This window comes from Lissotriton vulgaris, chromosome 3_1 (genome assembly GCF_964263255.1).
Source record: "Lissotriton vulgaris chromosome 3_1, aLisVul1.2, whole genome shotgun sequence".
In the NCBI taxonomy this organism is placed as follows: Eukaryota; Metazoa; Chordata; class Amphibia; order Caudata; family Salamandridae; genus Lissotriton; species Lissotriton vulgaris.
The window spans coordinates 1590438328-1590464325 of NC_141689.1; the positions used below are offsets into that span (position 1 = coordinate 1590438328).

Below are 25998 nucleotides of genomic sequence, written 5' to 3' on the forward strand. Positions count from 1 at the left end.
GATGTCCAAAGTATGAAGAGCCTGCTCAGCCATTGTGGATGGGTTGGGGATAAAAGTTTGAATTAAGACAGGCTCATTGAGATGGAATTAAGAAGAGACCTTTGGGAGGAACTTCGGGTTTTCCCTGAGATGTACGAAATCATCTGAGAAAGAAAGAAACGGTTCCTGGGTGGTAAAGAGCTGTATCGCAATAACCCATCTGGTAGATGTGAGAGTGAGGAGAAGGGCAACCTTCCACATGAGAAATTTTAATTCAGACTTATGAATCGGTTCAAAAGGCTTCTTCGTTAGTTGAGAGTGAACCACATTGAGATGCCATTACATAGGAGGAGCTCGCACAGGTGGGAAAGCTCTGAAGAGTTACCCAGTGACAGATTCTATTCCACTTTAGTCTGTAGCTTTTGGTCATGCCTTCTTCTCCAGGTTCAGTGAGGGTATTCCTGCATTCCTGAGTGATATCTAAATTCTGAAACTCATAGAATTCAGGAGCCTTGAATGCAAGTGGAGAGAGGCTGGCTTCAAGTGGCATCTCTGACCCTGGTTCAGTGTCAGGAGAGAGGCGCCGGAAGAAGGCGAATGGGCTTGGTCTCCGAGAGGAGGAGAACCTCCGAAAACCAGTGTTGCCTGGGCCACTTGAGAGTGATCAATAGAGGACAGCAGTGCTTCATCTTGGTGAGGACCTTGAGAATCATTGGAAAGAGGGGAAAAGCATACGCATAGATCCCGGGCCACCGCATTGAATGGGCATTCCCCCACGACCCTGGAGAGGGAATTGACAGGTGAGGAATTGGCATTTGACATTGCTGTCCTTTGCGAAGAGATCTAGAGCTAGTTCCCCCCACAATAAGAATATCTTGTTCAACTGTTGTTCGTCCAGTTCCCATTCATGGTAACTGTCCTTGGTTCTGTTGTCAGCGTCCCCTAGCATGTTGTGAACTCGAGTAAAAAGATTCTGTGGACTGTGAGCCAAACCCACAGCTTTTGAGATCCTTGAGATAGTGTCATAGATCAAGTTCCTCCCTGTTTGTTGATATAATACATGCTGGTCTTATTGTTGGTACGGACCAGCACAAAGGAATTTGTGATCCTTGGGAGCAAAGCCTGCAGGGTTAGAAAAATGGCCTTGAACTCAAAATCGTTGATGTGAAGAGACCTTTGACTTGTGCACCACTTTCCTTGCATTGGAAGGTCCTGTAAATGGCCTCCCTAGTTCTCCATAGAACCATCTGTGGTGATGATGAAACCCAGCACCAGTGGTAAGAACGTAAAGCCTTGAGAGAGATGTGGTTTGTGGGACCACCATTCCAGTGTGTGTTTCATCCGTGGAGTAATGGCGATCAAGTCCTCGAAGGACCCTTCCAACTGTATCCATTGGAGTTGCAGTTCCTCTTGTTATGGCTTCATGTTGAGGCGCAACAGTGGGACCAAGCTTATTGCAGACAAGATCATGCCTAGGAGCAACTTGAACTGTCTCACGGAAACATACTGTTTTTTTGCGATCTTTTGAGCCAAGTGTGATAGCCTCCCTTGTCTGTTCCTCGGGGAGAATGGCTTTGTTCCGAATTTTGTCTAGATCGGCTCCAAGAAATGTCAAAGTCTGACTGGGACTGGTGGAGGACTTTTCCCGAATTACAGCGAGGCCCACTTTGAGAAGAAACAAGAGACAGGCTTTTGTTGCTCTGGCAGCTTTTCCTGGGGTTGATGCTTTTAGTAGCCAGTCGTCAAGGTAAGGAAATACCTGATGACCATGTTTCCTGATTGCCGCTGCTACCAGGGACATGTACTTGGTGAATATGCAAGGGGTGGATTTGAGGCCGAAAGGTAGGATCTTGAATTGGTAATGGGTACCAGCTACTGTGAATCGAAGATATTTGTGTTGTTTGGGATGGATAGGGATATGGAAGTAAGCCTCTTCCATGTCTAGAAATGTCCTGAAATCTCCACTGTTGAGTTGATGAAGAATATTGGAAAGGGTTATCATCCGGAAGGTTTGCTTGCAGAGATATTTGTTGAGCTTCCTGAGGTTTAAGACAGCTCTCCAATCTCCTGATATTTTTTTTGTCCTTATTCACCTTGAAAGAAAAAACTGAGAAACTCTGGAGCCCCCCTTGATCAGCACCTGCCAGAGATCTGTGCTTTGTGTCAAGTATGGTGTGCTTTACACAGAACTTCTCCTTCTATGGTTTGCTCTGTCCAAAAGGCCACCTGCAAACCTCACCGGAGAAGTGTTGACACATAATCGTAGGACATTATTCAACTGGGGACTGTCCCGACCTAGTTCACACATTGAACAGTTTCTAGCCAGTTTACACAAGGAGACCAGAATTCATTCCTTTTTTTTGCTGATGCCCCGTTCAGCCTGATAGTGTATTTTACAGTTTTAACCCAATCTGCCCTAGTCGGAGGTAGATTACTTATTCACTTTTTACAGACCTCTCTCTGAGCAAGGAGTATCAAATAAATACCCAGCTTTCTAGCAACAATTGACCCCAAAGAAAAGAAAGGCTGTGCTTACCTGAAGTGCCATACCAAGTATTGTGAGATACAATTACTCACATATGTCCAAAAGCATTGAATCTAGGGTGTAGGAAAGTAGAATCTGCTTCTATAGTTACCCCCACTTTAGCCTGGTCTAAGCTGTATTGGAGTAGTCTGACTGGGATCCTGTTAATCAGGACCCCGTCTATCTGCTTTCTAAACTGTTGTGTTGAGTACTTAGGTACATCCCTGATTAGATACCGGGGTACCCTTATGAGTCCCTAGTATATGGTACTAAGGTACTCAGGGCATAGGTACCCCAGTGGTCCTCCAAGGGCTGAAGCATGCATTATGCCACACCTGTGAAACCATGCAAAAGGGAACTAGATGTCTGCCATTGCAGCCTGTGTAAGTTGGGGCTAGCATCACTTACTAAAGATATAGGTTTTCTATATCTAGGGTCACTGCACTTAAAACCTATCTGACACCCCTATAGCAGGCCTTTGCAATTCTGAAGGCAAGGTGCTTGGTTGTAAGTGAGAGGGTTTCCCCGCATGAGCAGGACACCCCTGCAGCCTACGGAGTCCATTCTCCAGAGTTGTCAGTGAAGCAGCCATATACCATATGGAAGGGCACCGCGATAACCATCTAAAAAATGGCTCTAAACACCCTAGCTTGTTTGGTATCAAACATGTTGGAATCATGCCCCACACCGTAAACAGTATGATTCCAAGCACTGGAAAGCCCTCCGTTAGGCTCTCAGTGTTCCCAGTACCAGCCTTCTTGACCCGGATAGCACAAAATAGTTGCTGCAGACCATTCTGCCCTCCTGCTGCTGGGCCAAGCTTGAGCAGAGGGAGGTTGGACAACAGACATCCTGACACAGGGAGGTGTGACCACCTCCCTGACAGGATTTAGTGTATTGGGATGGGGTGGGTGCGCTTACCAGTACCACTCAGTCTGCATGAGGGGCACATTTGGGGTCCCTGTGCATAGTCCAATTCAAACTAGTTCTGGGATCCGTTGGCTCCCACTATGGCATGAAAATGGACAAAGGTCATGGGAGTTATCCCCCCTGTCCAGACCCTCCCCTGTGAGGGTCCCCTGAGTCTTCCTAACCCTTTCCCTAGGGGACTTAAGAGCCTACCTGGGTGTAGGTCCCTAGATTCGGCGTGGGATTAGATTCAGATCAGACACCACTGCACTTCTACTATCTGGGCAATCTGGACTTCATTTGGGCCTCGCTTTGCTCCTTTGCAGTCTGCTGCATCATCTTTGCCTGTGCATCATACATGAACATTCCAAGACATGTGAAGCATCAAAGACACCTGAAGAAATCTCCCTTGGAGTGACTTAGTCACTCCCCTGCATTTGCAGGCACTGCAACTAAGTCGACCGGTCTGCAGATCCTGAGCTCCTTAGACTTCGTGGGCTCTGTAACACAGGTGGTGGTTTTCCGCAGCTCCTGAGGTCTGTCGTGCCCTGTCACCATGTTTGAGGCTAGTATCCCTTGTGGGGTTGCAATAACCGAACCCCTGTGCACTGCGTCCAACTTTCAGTTGCAAAGGCTTGTTGCTTTCTTTCCAAAAAGGTCTTCAGACTCCTACTAGCCCTGACCTCCAGCATCTCCAGTGACCAGAATCTTGGGCCACACCGCATCGTGTGCATCGTGGCCTGCCTCTCTTTGTGAGCTACTTAAGGTCGTCTCGCGACTCCAGCACCTCCGGCCTGTGGGTCCACTTGCGGGTCACACTTCTTTCTGTTGGGCTCCTCCGTTTGCTCGGGGCCTTCCCTGACTCCCCTGCCTTAGGTGAGTCATTTGGACCTTGCTGGTCCTGACGTTGATCCTTCTTCGATTCCTGCGTGGCTTGCCCTTTGCCAAGGCTTGTTGGTGCTCCCGCCGAACATCAACCGCTCAGCACTAGACATCCTTCATAGGAGAGCTCATGCACGGCTCCTGGTCCTCCTCAGTGTCGCCTGGTCCGCACAGCTGCAGAGTCAAAGTCCTCGTCATTCATCCTGCTGCACCCGACATCCAAGTCCCCTGAGTGACATAGACTTTGTCCCCTCTGCTTGCAGGTACCTCTCATCCAGAATCCACCTTCACTTAACTGCCATTTGCACAGTACTTTTAAATAACTTCTCCTTACCTCCTGCACTTGCTGCCTGCACCCCGGTCCACCATGGGGCTCCCCCGATTGTTGTGGAGGGTGCAGGCTCACACAGGACGGCAGTCTTTCCTCGCTGCCAGTTGGGGTCGGAGCACTGCGACTAGCGCCGTGTCCCCACCTATAACTGGGGATGTGCTTCCCGTCACGCAGCGGACGCGCCGAAGGCGCGCCAAAGGCAAGCCCGTCTATGCCCGAACGGGGCCAGGGGCCATGCACCCTGCCCGATTTTCCCCCAGATACACATCAATGGAGCTCAAATCTCTCCAGGGAAAATGGCCCATTCACCCAGACCTTCTCAGCACATTAAACACCGTCGGCATTGTGCCGCCTAAAACACCACTCCCGTCCTTTTCCCGGGCCTCCCCCTCACACATCTCTCACGAGTCCCAGGGTCTCACACCCTAAACACCCCCCCCCCCCCCCCCTACTTTTGCAGCCCAAATCAAGACCATTTATCCATATGGTATTTTAATACTTGTTCACTGGTCAAGCACCAGCTCGAGATCTTTTATCTTCTTGACTCCATCAAGCCAGACATCTTGCTCTTATCGGAAATATGGCTTACATCTGAATCCACTCCGGACATACTGGCTGCCATCCCTGACAACTACTATATCCTCCAGGCAAATAGGCCAGAGGGTAAAGTAGAGGGAGGAGTTGCTGCCATCATCTCTCATTCTTACAAATTCACCTCCATTACCACCCGCAAAATCCCCTCTGTTGACTTTCGGTTGTTTAAACTTGATTCCAATAGCCTCCCCTTAACCTGTGCCCTCTTTTACTGGCCACCTGCCCACCTACCGAATTTTCTCCAGCTATTCAGTAGCATGACAGCCGAGCTGGCAATAAACAATACCAAAATCCTCATCATAGGGGACTTCAATTACTGGCCCCACGATCAGCGCGAAATCGCTTGCTCGATGGACTTCACGGATTCACTAAACGGTCTGAACTTTACCCAGCACATTAAAGTGGCCACCCACACTAACGGACACATCCTGTACCAAGTCTGGACCTCAAACCTGGACATCACTAATCTCCAGATTTCCTCCTTTACCTGGTCTGATTACTTTTTCATCTCTTTCGCCATCCTTATACCCACCACTACCAAACCCCCCACCACCGATCCTCTCATGATCAGGAACTGGAGTCGGGTAGACATCCCTACCCTTTGTGCATCCCTCGCCACGTCTATGCCTACTTCCCCCCCAACCCTCCGGACCACCACTCTCAGTTCACACACAGGCTGAAGACTTCAACATCTGGCTGGCCCAGGCGAGAGACATCTTTGCTCCTTTGAAAAAACTCAAAAACAAAAGGCCCCACGATGCCCAGCTCTGGTTCACTAAGGACTTTAAAGACAGGAAACTCGCTCTACGCCAAACCGAGCGCAAGTGGAGACTGGACTACTGTCCCCTCAAAAAATCCACCTTCTTTGTCACCTTTAAAAGACTACAAATCTGCCATCCTCGCAGCAAAAACTGAACACTTCTCCTCTAAAATCATGAACTCATCCTGTAAAGCCAAAGACATCTTCTCAATAGTGGACGAACTAGTGAAACCCGACCGTGTTACTATCAAACCCCTGCCATCACAATCCCTCTGTCACTCCCTCAACAGTTATTTTATTGAAAAGATCACTAAAATCAAAACCAGTATCCCCAGGGCCATCTCACCCCCTGATTTTGGTGACGCACCGCATAACTCTTCTCTCTTCTCCAACTTCCCTCTGATCACTCAGTTTTTTTTTCTCTCCTCAGGAAAGTTAGCTACGGCTCTCGGCGGGACAGCTGTCCCCCTCACACTGCCCGGGAGATCTTTCTTAACATCCCCGACCCTCCCCTCTCTCTTCTTAACAACTCCCTTACTTCTGGCGTGGTCTCCAACACTTTCACAACAGCGGTAGTCTCGCCCATTCTTAAAAAAACAGGAGCCGACCCTGAGGCATTATGTAATCTCCACCCTATCTCGCTACTCCCATTCTTGGGAAAATGTTTGGAGGCCTTTGTAGCAAACTGCCTCAGTACTTTTGTGGAAAACTCCCACTACTTAGACCCCCACCAAGCTGGCTTGAGGCCTCAACACTCCACTGAGTCCATCGCCCTGGCCGTCCACAATGAACTTAGAAAGGGGGCCTACCAGAACACCTCACAGGCATTGGTGCTCCAGGATTTGTCTGTGGCATTCGACACAGATCGGGTCGAGAACGCCGGCATCCGGGGCCCACCGCTGAGGTGGCTCACCTCATTCCTCCAAGACCGATATCAAGCCGTCCGCCTCTCCACCTTTGCCTCGGAGGAAAAAGTCTCACCTGCGGAGTCCCTCAGGGCTCCTCCCTCTCCCCCCTTTCTTTAACTTGTATATTCCTCCCCTGATCTCCGAACTCCAAAAAAGATCAGTAGTCATTTTTAATTATGCGGATGACCTTCAGCTCATCTTCAACATGGATCCCTCCCCCTCCTCCATTGAGAACGTTCAATCCACCATGACCTTCATCAGCCGTTGGATGAATGTAAACCAGCTCAAACTTAATCCGGATAAGACTGAGCTGGTTCTCAGGGGGGGCCCCCAGGCAATCCTTGGAATTCCAACCTCTCCCTGGGCTGTCCACCACCCCCTGTCAACTCAGTGAAGGGTCTAGGCGTCACCATCAGCGATGACCTCTCCATGAGGGCTCAAATTAATTTGGTGGTCTCTGTCTGCTTTTTCCACCTACGCCGAATCAGGAAAATCAGCAAATTTCTCTCACATGAAGCTCTTGTCCAAGTAACTCTGGGACTAGTCATGTCCCGCATCGACTATGCCAACTCCCTTTACGTCGGAATACCTGCGTACCAATCCCACCGTCTCCAACTCATCCAGAACCAAGCAGCCAGGCTAATCCTTGGCTAGCAAAGTACAGCCACATTAAACCTCTTCTGAGGAGCCTTAATTCACTCCCAGTGGCCCAGTGCAGCCTCTACAACGCTCCTCCTCTTCCAATCTATTGTCCCCCTGCACCTTCAGACACAAGAAACATGGTGGTCTGAGATTTTCCACCCAAGCTCCACTCTTTTGAAATTCCCTCCTCCCAGAACTCTGCCTAATACCCTCCTACTCTCAATGTAGGAAGTCGCTCAAGACCTGGCTTTTCTCCCAAGCATACAACTAACCTCAAAACATTGCTGTGACCTTCAGCGCCTCCACTTAAGCACCAAGAAACCGCTGGTGTACGTGCGCTCTATAAATAATTTTATCATATCATATCATATCAAAAATCACATTTTGGAAGAATCAACATTTTCACTAGGTTCACTCTTCCGATGATCAGTGGTAGATGTGACCAGCTTACCATGGATTTGCAGACATCCTTACAAACATTTTGTAAATTTACTTCTGGGATTCTCTCGATATTTTGTCTGATCCTAATGCCTAGATATCCCCTCTCACTGTTGATATTCTCTTTGATCTATAACTAAGTTCCAGGATGTTATCTCAGTTTTTTTCATTCACTTCGTAGCCAGCAATGTGCCTGAATTGGGCTGTCAATTCATATATAAGTGGAACCGAGACGAGCAAATAATAATAATAAGCCGATTTGTAAAAGCGCCTGGTTACACTAGGCTAGTGTGTCCCCGCGCTGCGGGGTATATACCATTAGATCGTCCGTGGACAGGGCTACCTTTTCTCTCAGCCCATATACCTAAAGGGGGGAATTCCATCTTCTTTTCTGATCTTATCTGCTAAGGTTCTATGTATAGATTAAAGAGGAGAGGGGACAGAGGACACCCTTGTCTAGTTCCCCTTGAGATTTTAAAAGGCATTTAAAGATTACCATTCACTAGAACCCTAGCTGTTGGCTTTCTATTTATCATTGCTATCGTCCTGTAAAGATTTTAGCCCAAGTTACACAGCCTTAATATTGTCTGAAGATAGGGCCAGTTCAACCTATCAAAGGCCTTCGTAGCGTCTAAGGTAATATCTGCCATAGGAGCTTTGTAGACAGTAGCTATATCTGTTGCTCCAATTAAATTAAACGTTAGATCATGGATTCCCCCTTCCACTAAGAAAGCCTTTCTGATCCTCATGTAAAAGATCCCCCACCACCCTATTTAACCTTTCTGCCTTACTTTTTTGCGAAAATTGTGTAATCACAATTTCAGTGTTCCCTCTAACCTGCGCGGCAGGGAACCCGCGCACCTTAAAGGCACTGAGCGCGCATTGGGGCCCATTGGCGAAAGGGGGGGGGGGAAGAAAGCACCGACCCGAGGCTCAATGTAAGTGTGATAAAGGCCGCTTTATTGGAAGCAGATGCATTCTACACAATAACATCCTTGCCCTGCGCCGCACAATCTAAACCTCATGAATATGTAATTTCCTGCCTCACCCCCACCCCCTCCCCTAACTGCTTACCACAATCCACAACAGTAACAATTGGCATAACGTCAATTTGCCTCTCTACCTGGCTAAATACTTTATTGTGCTTGACCTACCCCCCGATAATCCAAACAGTTCTCCTGCTCTTCCCCCATATATTAGGAAGAACCGCCACTCGAGGGACGTGCTAACGGTCCTTGACCCCCCCCTAGGACCCCCCCCCTTAAACCGGTACGTGCCGTATGACCCCGTGGACAGAACCACCCCCTAACTATATGGAGTGCCGCGGACCCCCCTCAAGCTTCGTGCTGTCCGGTCCATGCCTTTGACCCGCTGGCAGGTCCTCCCCCTCCCCACAGGGCCATGCCCTCCGTCCCACTGCATAGGGTCATGTTCTCCGTCACCACGTATAGGGCCATGCCCTCCGTCCCCAATACCTAGGGCCATGCCCTCTGACACCAATGTATACGGCCATGCCCTCCGTCACCAATGTATAGGGCCATGCCCTTCGTCACCAATGTATAGGGCCATGCCCTTCGTCACCAATGTATAGGGCCATGCCCTTCGTCACCAATGTATAGGGCCATGCCCTCCGTCACCAATGTATAGGGCCATGCCCTCCATCACCAATGTTTAGGGCCATGCCCTCCGTCACCAATGCATAGGGCCATGCCCTCTGTCACCCATGTATAGGGCCATGCCCCCCGTCACCAATGTATAGGGCCATGCCCTTCGTCACCAACGTATAGGGCCATGCCCCCCGTCACTAACTGTATAGGGCCATGCCCTCAGTCGACGTCACCCCTCCCCCCCCCCCCCCCGGGCGTGCTTCCTGGCCACGGAATCGAGCTTCCAACGATATGCCGCACTAAAACGGGGCCGTGCCCCCTCTCTGGCGCCCAGGGCCCCCCGGTCCACACCAGGCCTGAGGAGCCGCTCCGCGCCTGCAGGCGGCCGGCCGTCCCACCAGAGAGAAGCCCTCCGGATGCGTGTCCCACACCTGCGCCCGTCCGCCAGGAAGAAACCCCTGCCGCAGTGCCCCCCAACCCCCCCCCCGTCATCTACCATACCCCGCAGCCCCCGACATGTCAGCGGCACTGTTCGGCGTCAGACCCCACTGCGCGTTGCGACCCCCCTGTCCTCCGGCGGGCGTGCTCCCTGGCCACGGAGTCGAGCTCACTATGGAGATTGACCACACTGACCTGGGACCGTGCTTCCTCTCTGGCGCCCAGAATAAGTCCTCCCCACAGTGCATCACCCCCAGAGCCTGTCCGCCAGGAAAAAGCCCACTGCAACGAACGTACCCCTCCCCCAAGCGCGACTGCGACCTCGTTGCAACCCCCCTGTCCTCCTGCGGGCGTGCTCCCTGGCCATGGAGTCGAGCGCACTACGGAGAATGACCACACTGACTGCGACCGTGCTTCCTCTCTGGCGCCCAGAAAGAAGTCCTCCACACAGTGCGGCACCCCCAGCGCCTGTCCTCCAGGAAAAAGCCCACTGCAAAGAACGCACCCCTCACCCACGCGCGACTGGAAACGCCATTGAAACGGTAATCTTGTTCGCCGTATTCACAAGTGCATATGCAGCTATTTAGTAAGGTTTTCCACGCTAGGACCTCAACTGTGAAAAATGTCACTTTTGTAAAGTTTTGAGCTTGCCTCCTTGTTTCCTACTAATACAATGGAAGAACGTACCCTTCCCCCACGCAAAATGTCACATTTATAAACTCTACGCGCTTGCCTCCTTGTTTCATACCAATAAAAAGGTGCTACAGAAGACATCAGCGTGGTACCCCGCAATGCCCCTTTGTATAGAAAAGATCAGCAATATGTCAACTGCAAAGAAAAGTATGTATATATTTTTTGAGCTTGGGATTCTAAGACCGAATGCAAGAACAGTAACCTGGGCCCAGATTGAATATATTTCACTGAAACGGAGGCGCAAAGTGAAACTCCGCATTGCTCTATAGAAAAACCGTGTAGCACCAAATGTACCACGAGTCGCCTTTCAATCAGGTCTTCGCTGGCCCTCGTGCTAAAACAGGCTGGTCCCCCGCAAATTACTCTCATACTTCACTATACGAAACCTTTATAGGTTCCGGATTAGCAAGCTACCCATGCAGCAGCATTCAAAGAGGTGCGTTGTGCATTGTTTTATCGGAACCGCAGTTATTCATGTATTTCTGGATAGTGAACGCATGAGTTATTCCTCAGTAATGCAGTGGTCCGAGTTGTGATCTTAGCATGCGTTTCCGTTATTTGTTTAGCAGATGGGTTTCCCCGAGTGCACCCTCCGGGCACAGTGATAGAATTTACAGCTCCCGTGTGATCCGTTTCCAATCTGCCAAGAAGTCGAGAGAAAGACAGCACCATCCACCGGTTTGCACACTCTTTTTAGTAAGTGATGAGGGTTTAACGCTGCAGTCTCTTGTTGTCGTTTAATAATGTTTTTGCATATTACTAAGGCGGACCATTCCTTTTTTCAGCCACGGAGTGAAGTTTTCCATATCGACACACTTGAACAGGATTGTTTTGTTCACTGTATTTTCTGGGCTTGAAGTGAGTACGAATACAAGATGTTGTTGATGAATTTATAGGTTGTTTTAAAATAATGTGTTAACACGTTCTACCAATGCAAACAGTGACATGCTGTGTACCATGCATATTTGAAGAACCTTTTTCATTAGAGTGATAGCAATTATTTCTTTGTTTTTTTAGGCATCGACCCTGACGAAGGGCCAGGAGGCCCGAAATGCATTGGGCAGGGAATATATGAACAGTATATTGTCGTCGAATTACCCTTTATGTTGAAAGAAAGTTGTTTGAAAGTGATCTATGTACCAATGGTATTTTGCACACAAAGTGTGCGTCATGAGTAAATTAAAATGACATGTCAGTAAAGACAAGAAGTTAAATAACACATGCAACTTGTAGCGTTTTTTTGTATAAAATATGTTTAGTATTTGATAAAATTCAGTGAATAATTTCCCATTGTGGATTTGCTACAGTGCGCAGAGGGCAAGCGGTTTCGCTTGATTTCTTTACTTTGAGAGCACGTGCCTGTAACTTCTGTTCTTGTTTTCTCTAAACAATGTCATTTAAATGTGCAAGAAAATTAGGATGGCATGAGGTTATGTCCCTTCACCAAGGCCAGTAAATGCTCAAAAGCAGGTGGGTACATTACCACCGAACAGCGAGCTCAGTTGTGAGAGGCTGAATACTAAAATATACAATTCTCTGACAGTCTTCATTTTTTTTGTGTCACACACTTAACGACTGCAGCATGTTTCATACACTCTAGGAATAAACAGACATAAAAAAGAAAACTGTCAGGTCTGAAAATTCCCCAGCCAACCCACATAGGTCAAAGCTAGCCAGGACACTGTATTATTTCAAAACATGTCTCCAGCAGTCCACCCCGGTTGGCGCGCCGACACCTACGCAGCCAGTGGCACAGATCACACAAGCAGGCTGTCACAGAGCTACATCAGGCTCTGTTGACTGTAACGCCGCTGTGTCACTGTTAAAAGTAATTTGTTGGACCAGCATCACAGTCTCAGTCATGATCCGAGTGGCCCAAAGCGAGATTAGTACTGCGACTAGTAAATCTGTAGCGCAACTGGTTAGTTGCTGAAAAGGCGCAAAGACTGACTGCAGAACTTCAACTGCATTAGAGGTAGCTGACGAGTGCGTGTTAAGTGATTTTATAATTTACAAAAGTCAATTTTCATTATTAGTGGTAGCAGAGTGAGAGCTAGCTCACTGCAGCGACTGACTCACTTTACTTACTTAAGAAACGCCGGGCGCGGTTAAGACGGATGTATGACATTACAACGCATGCTTTTACCACGCATGCCTTTACAACGAAAACCTTTACAACGCATAGCGCTTTGGGGTGCTGGATAGTGAATAATTTAATTTACTATTCCAACTCCAGTCCCCGTAGACACTAGGGAAGGTGTTGGAAAGTAAATTAAACTTATTCCCTATCCTAGAGCGCCCCCCAGTGCAATGCGTTGTAATGGTTTGCGTTGTAAAAGTTGCGTCGTAAAGGCACTGCGTGGTAAAAGTTGCGTTGTAAAGGATGTTTCCCGATTAAGACTCTTGGACTCAGCAGCAGCTGCACAATGGTGTGCTCTGGGCCGCCGAGATCAATGGGTTGGGTAATTTTTCATGTAAAATTTACCGAGGTGCCACTGGCTGCAGCCTCCCACAACTTATTCCCCAGAACTGCAGCCACTTGCTCACACCGCCGTTCTCTCCGGATGTGATGTCAGTCATCATTTAATGCGGCACTCTGCAATCTTATTGTTACATTGTACCAGCTAGACCTGAAAAGCAGCTCAACCAGCCCCCAAGCCTGGCAGGAGCAGCGCTCATGGAGCAGCGCGCATGTCAAGCTCCACTCCAGCTTTAGTTTCAGTCTGAATTATTAGTGCATGAGTAGCAGCCAGCGCTAGGATTTGAGAGCCAACAGGCCCCTATACTTAGGCGTGACTTTGCATTTAAGTGCGGTGATGCGGACCACCACACTGAAATGCGTTCGTCTAATGCCTGATGTGTGATACTTGGAAGGCCTGCATGTAAATCCAGATGACCAATACTGAATGCAGAAAAAGCTCAAAACCAATTTCTTCAAAAAGCACTATATACTCACTTCATCAAACTCAGAATTGAATTAACGTCATTCAATTCACAGAGCCAGATAGAGTTAGAGCACCTACATTCAAGATAAGAGGAAGCGGAGGGTAATGTGTGAAATGAAGCTTTGTCAAATAGTTCCAGTATGACACGTAGGAGTAGACACCATGTTACAGTGGCGCATGTAGAAGAATCAGAGAGCTGCGTAAATTGTCAGCTATGCATTTCTCTAAAAGCTCCATGTGTTGTACATACGAAAGACATTGCCTTTCCTTCATCCCCTCGGTTGTTTTGTTTAACCCCTTGCATGCTGATGATGGCCGGGAGCCGTCATGGCACACAGTGCTCGTGTGCTGATGACGGCTCCCGGCCGTCATGACCGCACCCGCGATCGTAATGTGCCGCACAGGCGCAGAATCGCGGCAGCATGCAAGGGGTTAAAAGTTCAAAAGACATAAATAATAAGTTAGTGCTTTTATTGCCATATGATGCATAAGAAAAAGCCAGAAGTAATCATTCCACAAGATTAGAACCAATACCCCCTTACATTTAATAGATTTACTCCCAAAACCGTCATCTGGTAGTAATAGAGAGATGGCTGTGGGCCACTCATGCCCTTGGGCTTAGGGGCCATTAACTTAAAACCTTTCCCTAGCCAGGCCTTTTCAGGTCTCGCCTATGGACAGCCTTTAGCTGTTGTTGAAGATGTATTGTGGACACAGGGGTAGGCAAAAAGCAAACTGAAATACCACCCATGCCAATTCGATCGGTACCTCAAATGCCATCAGGAGAGTGAAGCTAGTAAGGTCTGTCCTCCCTAGAAGAGGTCTTTCGTCCCTCCTATCTATTAATCTCTCCACCCTTTAAGCCTTTCATCCAGCGTCCATTTCACCTGTCTATTCTTGCTCCCATCCGTCTGTCTTTTCATCTAATTCATCTATCCTTCCTTTACCATTCCATCCATCCATCCATCATTTTACCCACCTTTTATCAATCACCCAGCCTTTCACCCTTCTATCCAGGTTTCCATCCATCTATCCAAACAATCACCCTCAATCCATTCTTACGTGCACCCACCCATGCAAATATAACTTTACTCTTCCATTTCTCAAACCTTTCACCTTAGTATCCATCCTTTTATTGACCTCTCCTTGTCGCAGTTTCTTCCTTCTTTTCATATTTCCTATATTTCATTCTTACTTTCTGCCCTCCCTTTCTCTTTACCTCTATTTTCCCCATTCTTTCTCCATCTGTTATGGTTTCTACCCCACATTTAGAAAAGAAATGCAGCAAGTTTTTAGATAGTGCGATCTCAACCCAAAAGTATTGGAGCACTTTATATGATTTATTATTATATATTTTTTTGTATGCATGGGGAGATTAATTGATTTGCCCAGAGTCACGGGACTAAAAACCCATCTCCCAAACCGATAGCTTGAACATTAGCCACAACCCCAACCACAAGAGCAGAAGCATTTTCAATATTATAAACAACTTGATGCAAAAAAAAACCATTGACAAAGCCAATAGTCTTGGCTTCTTGTAGGTGTAATGTTACTTGTATTATATATCTGGTTGCAATGACAGAAGCAGCAAAATATCAGTAGGGTGCCACACTATGTGATGCACATATTTTTAGTGTAATTGCCTTTAAGCCACACCCTAAATTGCATTGGTTACGCCCCTTTGAAAGGTCACCGAGTATTTTCATCCCATTCAAAGCCCTGGTCTACACACATGGTCAGGCTGCAGCGCACACAGACCTTACTCTGCCGCACACAGAGGAAAATAATTAGAGGGAACATTGATCACAATTTAATAGCAAGATGGGCCTATAGGAGTCACAAGCGTCTGACGATTTCCCTGGTTTAGGAATCAGCGTCACTATGGTCTCATTCCAAGATGCTGGCATTTCAGTCCCTTTCTTAAAAATCCCCCAAAATAGCTTTACCAAAACTGGCATTAGAACTTCTCCCAATCTTTTATATATTTCTGCAGGCAGTCCATCCAACCCTGCCACTTTACCTGTCTTCCCTGCCATGATTGCATTGCTAGACTCCATCACTGTAATGGCGCTATTGACATTATTATTATTACTTCAGCTGACTCTACTGGGAGCATCCTGGCCCAACCATTCCTTCACATCTTCCTCTGTAACTACCAGTCCCTCCTGGTATAACCTCCTAAAGTGTTTGTGAAATGCCTTTTCTAGTTCTTTACTGGTCGTAAAGAGTTTACCTGAAGCCTCACACCTGATTCCTTTTATAAAACCTCTTACCTGATTGCTTTTGGCTTTCCAGGCCAAGAGTTTTCCACAACCCTTTCCATATTCAAAGTGGGTGAGTGTACTCACTTGCTATCTTTTCCGTAATCTCTCCTCTACTACTCCTATGAGTTCCATCCTAAGGGTTTGGAGAGAGGTTTGTAAAGCCACAGTCTCTTGCCCCCTCCCTAGACACTGACAACTGGTGTTCCAACTGCTAAATATTACATTCTAGTTCTCCTACTTCAGATCTCAACTTCTTCCTCTTAAATGCTTGAATAGAAATTATGCTCCCCCTCAGGAAGACGTTATACGCATCCCATACAACCCCCAATGGGACGCTCTCCTAATTTATAGAAAAAAGCTCCTCAGTGTCCAAGCCAAGCCTCTCAATTACTGCCTCATCTGATAATAGGGTACGGTCCATTGTTCATCTCCTTTGTATTGACCTGGTGGATGAGGCTAGAACTAGAGTTACTACTGAGTGGTCTGACAAATGAGTTCCTATTTGCTTAACATCTTTCACCCATTATTTAATTACTTGATCTATTAAAAAGAAATCAATTCTTGATTGGTATCCATATTTCTTTGTTCTTAAAAGTGAAACCCTTCTTGCCTCCCATCTTTTCTCTCCATATGTCACACCAACCTAGCTGTTTAATAGTGGTTTTCATTGAAGACCGCATCTTACTGCTGGATACTGCCCTATTCTTAACCGAGCGGTCCAGTCCACTTTCTAGGACCATATTGAAATCACCTGCTAAAATAATAGGGTCAGGGAAGTTTAACAACACAATCAGCACCCTCTAAATGGACTATGTTCATCTATGTTTGGACCATAATACCCAACCAAGGTAAATTTTAGGTGGTAGCATCTTATTTTAGCAGTAACCCATCTGCCCGCGCTGTCTACTCTACTTTCCTCTATGGTGACAAACAGGTTCTTTTTAACCTGGATTGCAACCCCCTTTATAGTCAGCTATTGACTAGTATAGATGACCTCTTGGCCCTAGCCCCTGGATTTAAAATGGTTCCCCATTTACAAGCCAGTCAGGTGTGTTTCTTGTAGGATTATATTCTGGGCGGGAGCATCTTTCAACTATTGTAAAATCTTTTCCCCCCTGGGTTTAACTCTTAGCTCGTTCATATTCCATGATAGGATATCAATCTGATCACTCTGGCCATCACTCGCACCATAAGCTAACTGCACTTGGGGTGCCAAAAATGGTAATTAGATTAAGAGAATTTTTTTTTTGCATTTTCTCCCACTGCTCCCCACCCGTGACCCCGATCACTCCCATTACCCCTTGTCTCATCCACCCCGGAGAACCCTCCTTTTACCTCCTTCATGGCCTAAGCCTGTGGGGGGCCCTGAAGTTGGGAGAAAAAAACACCTAACTTTGCTGTGCCGCTCAAGCTACTCTATTATCTAATGTGCTCAAAACAACCAGACCATCCTGTGACAGAAATAATTAAATGTGAAATTACAGTGAATAGTGAAAAGAAAAAAAGAACAGAAGAGCGAGAGCGAAAAAAAAAGACATAGGAAAAGCCTAGTAAATGAAATAAGAAAATAGCAGATAAAAGGAAAAAGGGAGGGACTGTGGGAGGGGAGGGCTCGGGGGGGAAACCTAATTTTCACCCCAACTCCATTCCCTCTCTACCTTATCCCTGCATCTGATATGGTTTTTATAAATTCTTCCGCTTCTTCCACACGCCGAAAATTCTTCATTTTGTTTTTGTACATCACATGCAGTGTAACAGGAAATTTCAACTGCTTTGTGGCGCCCAATTTCTACAATGGATCAAGCAGTTTCCCTAACTCCCACTGTTTGTTTGCCATTATCTGCGACACATCTGACGTTATTTAATAATGTATGCCATCCACATTTAATGACTACATTTTTAGCGCATTAGTGAGGATTTCTTCCTTTATTTTGTACATTTGGAAGTGGACTAAGATTTTCCTGGGCTCTGCTTTATTAAGTGTTAACCTAAATGGGTCCCTATCTATCCTCTGGATGTCTTTAATTGGCTCTTGTTCTGAGCAGTCAATTTGAGTCCCAGCTTTAATTAGCCTTACTACAAAAGTTTTTATCTTATTCCCCTCTGCCCCCTCTGGTACTTTTAACAGGTGCAGGTTGTTCCTTCTTTGATTATTTTTCAAGGATTACAGTCTTTCTTGAATACCCACTTCGCTTTCCTTCAGCAGTCTAATCCCTTTCTTATTTGCCCCCATTTGAAGTGTTAATTTCTTCACTGTTGTGGCTCTAACATCCTAGCTGTTAGGTCATCAAGTTTTCTTTCCAGCTTGTAGCAAGTAGATCTGATCTCCGTTGGATTTAATTCCGAGGGCAGCCACCTCTGGGGACTGAAATCGTCCGCCAAATTTTGAAATCTGTTTGGACTTAAGATAGCCTCTCCCTCTAAAGACCGCGGGGAGCTGGCGGGTGTAGGATTCCTGTTTTTTTTACGTCAAGGTTTTCGGCATTACTTTAAAATAGGTTCCATAGTGAAGGGGTGATTCTTGGTTTATACGGCTGGGGGTCTACTCTTTTCTTCCTTGATTTTCCCTTCCTGTGTCCTCTCTTGGCAGCTGGTCAATAACTGTCGGAACTGACTGGACTTCTAAGGGCTTTCCTATTAGTTTTATTGTACTGCCCCGTATTGGGTTGTGTTGAGTATTACAACTAACCTGTGGAGGCCACCTTGCTCCTAAGCTTCTAAGAGCATATCTGCCCTGTATCTTACAGTTTTTACAGTTTTCCAGAGTCCCCCCAGTGCCTGATGCAAGGGTTACACCTCCCTTCCCCGGGGAAAATGTGCTTCTCACCCCCAGATTTGATTCTATCCTCTTTATGGAAGGGTCATTATCTCCTCCTCCTCCATAGTTTTCTACATCCATGACCCGCACTGCTGCTTCTCCTTTACCTGGCTCCTGTCCAGCGTTCTCCAACTTCTTCAAACTCTGCCTAACCAGCTTTCTGAGCGAAAGTCCCGCTCTTGTGCTGCCTCTGCCGCTCTTTCCCCGGACAGGTATTCGTGCTACCACCCCCTGACCTCTGTAGAGCTCGAGCACTGCTTGAGCCCAGCGCAAGTCCTGGCTGGGTGATCCTGTAGGCACCGCAGTCGCCATAGTCGCTCCGACTTGAAAATGGGGGCAGCTGTGAAAAGAAACCCGCACTCTCTGTCTTCCACGGTGAGTACTTTCTAGGTGCTTTTATCGCACTGACCCCATAGCCCTAGCGGAAAAAAAACTCCAGACTTCTGGAGGCTCTGTGACCTGCCACTAGCACGCCGCCATGTTCCCCTCCGATGCAGTCAGTCACATGCTTATCCCCTCTCCTGATTTCTTGTAAAAATGGAAAAAACAAGAGTAGAAACCTTTCCTTTTTGAGCAACCAAGACTTTCTCTATTTCTCCTTTGGCAAGCATTAGGAATGCTTCCTTTTGTGGCAAATTAAAACAAGGGGGTGGGCTTCCCATTGGAGATTGGTAGGAGGTTTTTCTGTGAACTCCACAGTATGGCCATAGGTGACAAGGTCCAATACCCATCTATCTGAGTTGATGGTTTTCCATTGATGGAGGTAATTGGATATATTTGCACCTACAAGATGGAACAATTGAGTAGCTAGTACATGGACAAGGTCAATGTTTGTGACATGTGTCACAACTCTGAGAGGGGGGTCTTCTGCACAGCCCTTTCTTGGAGAAACCCGGCGTAGAGGATTGGCAGTATGACTGCTGTTGATACCCCTGTCTGTATTGGGACTGATAGGACTGATACTGCTGAGAGTGCTGAAATCCACCTCTATAATAAGAGAGGCTGCCTGTACTGCAGCCCGGGGATTCTTCAGTACAGGTAAGTGTTTTTTTTATTTTACTTTTGATTAATGTAGAATTAATTGTTCATAGGGACGGAGCGGAGTTCCACAGAGTTTGTTCCCAACCCTGTGGACCTCCATGTAGCCCCGCTACGCCAACTACGCCCAGGGTTAATGTAGATCTAATTCTATGGTTTCATTGACGGAACCGCTGTTGATGGAGCAATCGTCAATGGTGCGGTCATCAACGAAAGCGATGGTGGGAACATCATCAACGACAGGGTCGTGGACGGGCTTGTCATCGACCAAGGCATCGGTAGGGACTTTGTCGACACCTGAGTTCTTTGTCGACAGATGGGTGTGTCAATGGTGGCCGTCATCTTCGTTTTTACCAGTAAAGATCTTGATGACGAAATGGTAGTGCTAGTGGTTGTCGACAATCTCAGTGTTGATGGTGAGGGCATCTTCATGAGAGATTTTGAAGCAGATTTATGCCTTGTGGATGGCTCAACAGAGGAGATATGAAGGCGATCCATATCCTTTTTCTTGGAGCTGTGAGGCTGGCGAGAAGACTTTACAGATTTTCTGGACTCCTGTGACGCTCTATCATGGGATCTAGATCTTTTGTGAGACCTAGAAGAGGTGTCACTATCCTCCTCAGATGAGGATTTCTGGGCTTTTATTTTCTGAAGCCACAGAAGTAGCCTCTCCTCCCTGTCCCTCAGGGTATTTGAGGAGAAAGTGCAACAAGTCTTGCACTCTTTGACCTCATGCTTGGGATGAAGGCAGTAAATGCAGTTCTTATGTGGGTCAGCCACCTAAATTCTCTTCTTCCCACAACCCTTACATGGCTTGAAAAAGGCCTTTTTGTCAGAAATAGTAGAGTAATAGGGTTGGAATAGCTTTCAAATGAGAAAACTGAGCAGAGCTCAGGGAGACTTCTTTCACTCACGACATGTGGTGAGAATCTGAGGAAATCAGCCTCTTTTGGGAGTGCTCTAGAGGGTGCTACAACCTGATTAGTAATAGTTTAAGTTTGGTCCTTTTTCAAAAAGGACATCGATAGTCTATGATGGTTCATGGCCTGGAGCCATTTTAGTCTATGATAAGTTAATACTTCGATGACAGAGAATGATTAAAGCATGTGAATCTATGAAAGATCCAATACTGGATAACATGACATATAGTAAAACATTCTCAGAAATCCATGTAAATTATAATGTTGCATGTTCCGGTTCTCAGATGTAGATTAATGCAGGGCTTTCTTGTTGTAGGCAAAAGCATCTTTGCAGCATGATATGAGATATGTAAGATATGAGCGTGGGCATTGGCTCTTGAGGGAGAGCAAATATAAACCCTTAACTTTGCTGTAGTGTAAGTGTCAGTGCGGTAAAATAACAACATCTATTTCCGTTAAGAGGAACCATATTAAGTATCTTGTTAGTGGGAAAAGAGATGAGCGGTTTCATGCTCTGGTCTCTGCTGTTGCACTCTCTGTGCCAAATACAGACAGTACGAAGCCAATTACGGGTGTCTGGTTTTCATTGGAATATTGTGGCCTGAGTAAATGGTGTTTGCCTCAAAGGTCAGCAGCCATATTGAGTGTAAATAAGATAAAATCACATCCAATTACAACAATGGGAATTGAAACACCTCCAAAACAAGTTTGTAAAGTAAAAAGCATACCTCTTTGGTTCTGCATCTTGGGGAATGTAGTTGCATTTGCAAGCAGCGCGCCACGCTGCTAATACTGTAAAAATAAGTCTCATGCACGATAGAAGGGCATTTTTTACACATAGGAGAAGTAGTAAAAAGGTGAGAAAATAACACATCCGGTGGCGGCTCTTGCTTTGAATGACTGAGGGCTTCCCAGTCGTGGTGGAATTGTGCAACCTTGGGTGAAGTTTTTAGCGCTCTAGTGCTCCGAGGGTCTTGGCTGAGCCCCAGAAGCACTATCACACTTTGTATCACCTTCTGGCCAGTCGTGGCCAGAAGGCTATAAATAAAAGGACGGATGTTGCACGGGACTTCCGGTCCAATCTAGCATACCCTGTGTCTGGTTGTCTCCTGTTGCCTGCACCCTAAAGTGTTAAGGCCTGTTCCCCTATCTTAACCCCGTTTTGCAGCTGTCCCCGAGGCACTACCCCAGCCCCTACACTTGCGACGAGAGTGGCGGGATCCCACCGATCGCCCGTGACCACGAAAAGGTACCTGTTCAGCCGGTCTGACATGGGCGCGACGGTCGGTGGTGCCGGAACCCGCCCGTAGAGGAAGAAGATCACACCGGTAAGCAGCGTATGCAAGAAGCTGCGTGAGGCACCGGTAGAAAGAAGCGCCTGAACCGCGATAGCAGCGGCTGTGGGAGAGCCAAGCAGAAACGGCCCGATTGGCAGCTCCAGAGACGCGCGCATGCGCAGGAGCAACCGGGCCCGCTCCAGAACGAGGCAGGGAGCAGGAGAAGCGCTCAGAAAGGCCCAGACACGGCACCCAAGCATAGGGACGCCCAACGAGTGAGAAATAGGCCTGGAACACGGTGTATGAGACATCATCAGTACAACCAACAAGCACAAGCAAAGACAAAAGGGACACAGAGGGAGAGGGAGGAAATACAGGCAAAAGGGCATTACCCAAAACAAGCAGTGGTCAGGAGTCAACCAGCAAGGAACCACAAGTACACGAGAGGCCACGAATTTCAAGGCAGGGAAGAGCAACCACAATAAACAAGCAGTGACAAACTCAATAAAGAAAGACAAGGGAGGCAGATCACGTGGACGCAGCAAGAACTGCACAAGGAAACACAATGCCCAACCAACCAAATGCTGCAGCAGGAGGAGCACAACAGGTTGTTCCCCCAGCACCGCCAGTAGGACCCCCGGCACAACATTCAGCCCACTCACAAATTCAAGCCCTGCCGCCATTCAGTAAACTAATTGACCCTGGGACAGCGGCGCCAAGGTGGACAGTCTGGTTAGGGTGACTCAACAATTACTTCACTGCCACCAGAGAAAAAGATGATGAGGTCAAGAGGTCATTACTCCTGCACTTTGGAGGAGATGAACTCTACAAACTCTTTGTGCACCTGCCAAATACAGGAGCATCTACCGATTACAACGCCGCCATCCAGGCACTAAATGCGCACTTTGATCCTCAATTAAACCCACACTACGAGCATTTCAAATTTAGACAATCGAGACAAAGGGAAGGAGAAACAATGGATGCATTTCATGCGCGCCTAAGAGAACTCATAAGTACCTGCCCAGACGATGACAAGACGAAAGAGGTAACTGCGCAACTGATTCAAGGGTGTTGCAACAAACATCTGAGGACCCTGATACTGTGCCAACCACGCATCACACTAGAAGAAATACTAATCCTCGCCAGGTCGCACGAGTTATCAGATGCCCAAGCCACAGTGATGGAGGCCGCCCTCAATCCGCAGACAGCAACCGGGACCGTTGTGAAGACCGAGAGAGTAGATACCATCCGCAACACCGGCCGGGGTGGACGAGGACGATGGCCGACCAGAGCACAACGCCGAGTGCCATGCGGATACTGCGGACATGATGAACACAATCAAGATGGCTGCCCAGCACGAGGCAAGACCTGCTCCAAATGCGGGGTGCAGAACCATTTCGTGAGCGTGTGCAGAGGTGGTTTCCGCAGACAGAATTTTTCAGGGTAGAAGACAGCAACCAGAGCCGTCAGACAACTTGCCCTAGATGATGCCCAGTCATCGCGGTCTGACAGAGCGCAACACCGCCTTAACCACGGCTTGATGATTCCTCTACAGAGGGAGATGACGAATGCTACTACGTATCATTCACCAGTCAGTTGAAGAGAAGGCGAAGACCGCAACCCAAATGTCAGATCCAGATCGATGGATCACCAGTGACCGGACTAATAGATACAGGAGCCAGAGTAAATGTGATGGGCATACAGCACTACAAGACCATCAAACCAAGACCACGACTGGTGCCATCCAAAGTTCGAATCCTGACGTATGGCAGCCAAGAGTACTTCCCCTATGGAGAAAGATGCTGGTACAAGTCAAAGCAGAGGACCAAGAAGAAATTACGACATTTCACGTGGTCGACAAAGAAGCTGACCTACTAGTTGGGAGCCACACTGCAGAAGACCTCAAACTCATTGCTTTTGCCAATGCAGTGAAAGCTCTCCAAAAAGAAGACATCCTGCGGCTGTTCCTGTCGCTCTTCAAGGGTCTTGGAACAATTAAGAGACCGCCAGTTAAGCTCCACATCAATAAAGCCATACAGCCTATTGTGTTGAGACATCGGAGAATTCCATTCCATCTCCGAGCGGCAGTAGAACAAGAACTGGCTCAGCTAGAAGAACAAGGAGTCATAGAAAAGGTGACGGGCCCAACTCCATGGGTGTCCCCCATGGTGATAGCAGAAAAACCCTGGCAGCCAGGAAAAATAAGGATCTGTACAGACATGAGGATGCCTAACAAAGCTATAACGAGAGAGAGGCATCTCACGCCCACGGTGGATGATATTCTGACCGACCTCAATGGAGCCCAGTGGTTTTCACAACTGGATCTCAACTTGGGGTACCACCAGTTAAGGTTGGCAGAAGAGAGCCGATACATTACGACGTTCTCGACACATCTAGGCCTAAGAAGATACAAGAGATTAAACTTCGGCATATCATCTGCTGCAGAAATCTTTCAAAATACCATCAAGGAGATCTTATCAGGACTACAAGGGGTGCTAAACATCAGTGAGGACATTCTAATACATGCCAAGATGAGCGAAGAACATCATCAAAGGCTGAGAGGTACGCTTCAGAGGCTGGCCGAGCACGGAGTGACACTGCACAAAGAAAAATGTCAGTTTTTCAAGAAGTAAATAGAGTTATTTGGCTACGTATTTGACTCAGAGGGATTCAAAGTGGACCCCAGAAAGTCTCAAGACATGCGCCTGCACCCACGACAGCATCGGAGGTGGGAAGTTTCCTAGGCATGGCCCAGTACTGTGCAAGATTCATTCCCAATTTAGCCACGATCGCCGAACCCCTGCGAAACTTGACAAAGAAGGAGCGCCCGTGGACCAACATCGAGGAAGAAGCATTCAACAAAGTTAAGGCAGCACTACTAGATGGGGCCACCATGGCCTACTTCGATACAGCTAGGCACACTGAGATACTAGTGGACGCAAGCCCAGTTGGTTTCGGAGCTCTACTCACACAAGAGACGGAACCAAGAATATGGGCTTCCCTGTCATTCGCGAGCAAAGCCCTCACTGTGACAGAAGCCAGGTATTCACAAATAGAGAGGGAGGCCTTAGCCGTGAAATGGGCCTGTAACCACTTTCACCTGTATATCACCTGATCCATTTCGGATGGTAACCAACCACCAATCATTGATACCGCTGTTCAGAGGCACCGCTCCTCACCCTCCACCTCGGATTAAACGATGGGCCATCCAAGTGCAGCAATACCAAATGGACCTTGTGTACCGGCCCGGGGCGAAGAACCCTGCTGATTTTCTGTTGCGACACTCATCAACGGATGAGGCCCCCAGGAGGGACCAAGAGATGCAAACGGAAGAGTTTGTGAACATGATGTCTCAATGGCCCTGTCCCCGAACGCTAGCAGCTGATGTCATTGTGGCCCAGTATGTCAGTGATGTGGTCCTTCAACGTGTCACGGAAGCGATACAGATGGGATCCTGGGAAAACTTCCTGCGAAACGTCAGTGGATGGAATGAGGCGGACCACCTACGGTTAACCCAATTTTGGAAGGTTCACAATGAGCTCAGCAGCACGGAAAATGGGCTCATACTGAGAGGGGCCCGAGTGGTAATCCCTCTTGCCCTTCAAGAGCAAGCAACAACATTGGCCCATGAGGGACACCAGGGAACCCGAAGAATGAAAGCCAGAATGCGCGAAAAAGTATGGTTCCCCAACCTGGAAGACTGTGTCGACTCAGTAGTGCGGAACTGCCGAGCGTGCCTGCTGACCAGCACGCCAGATGCCCCGCTCCGGTAATCACAGAAGATCCGGCTCCGTCCCCCTGGTAGTGGGTCAGTTTAGATTTTGGAAGTTTCCCGGACGGAAGAGATACAGTGTTGCTAATAGACAGTTACACCAAATATCCAATCGTAGACTTGGCCCCGTCAACCAGCTTCGCGAATATTCAACCGATTCTCAGCAAGTCCTTTGCCATGTTCGGCATTCCACATGTACTTAAAAACGGACAACGGCCCTCCGTTCCAGGGGAGTGAGTTCAAGGAATTCCTGCAGGGT

At 47.7% G+C, this 25998-nt stretch overlaps 1 long non-coding RNA gene across 1 annotated transcript; it reads left to right on the forward strand.

Moving 5' to 3' along the window:
- Positions 1-11275: 11275 nt before the first annotated feature.
- On the forward strand, positions 11276-11806 carry LOC147728224 (uncharacterized). The gene is made up of 3 exons (XR_015309542.1): positions 11276-11401; positions 11491-11563; positions 11723-11806. It is a non-coding gene; the product is annotated as an uncharacterized LOC147728224 (long non-coding RNA).
- Positions 11807-25998: the final 14192 nt, after the last annotated feature.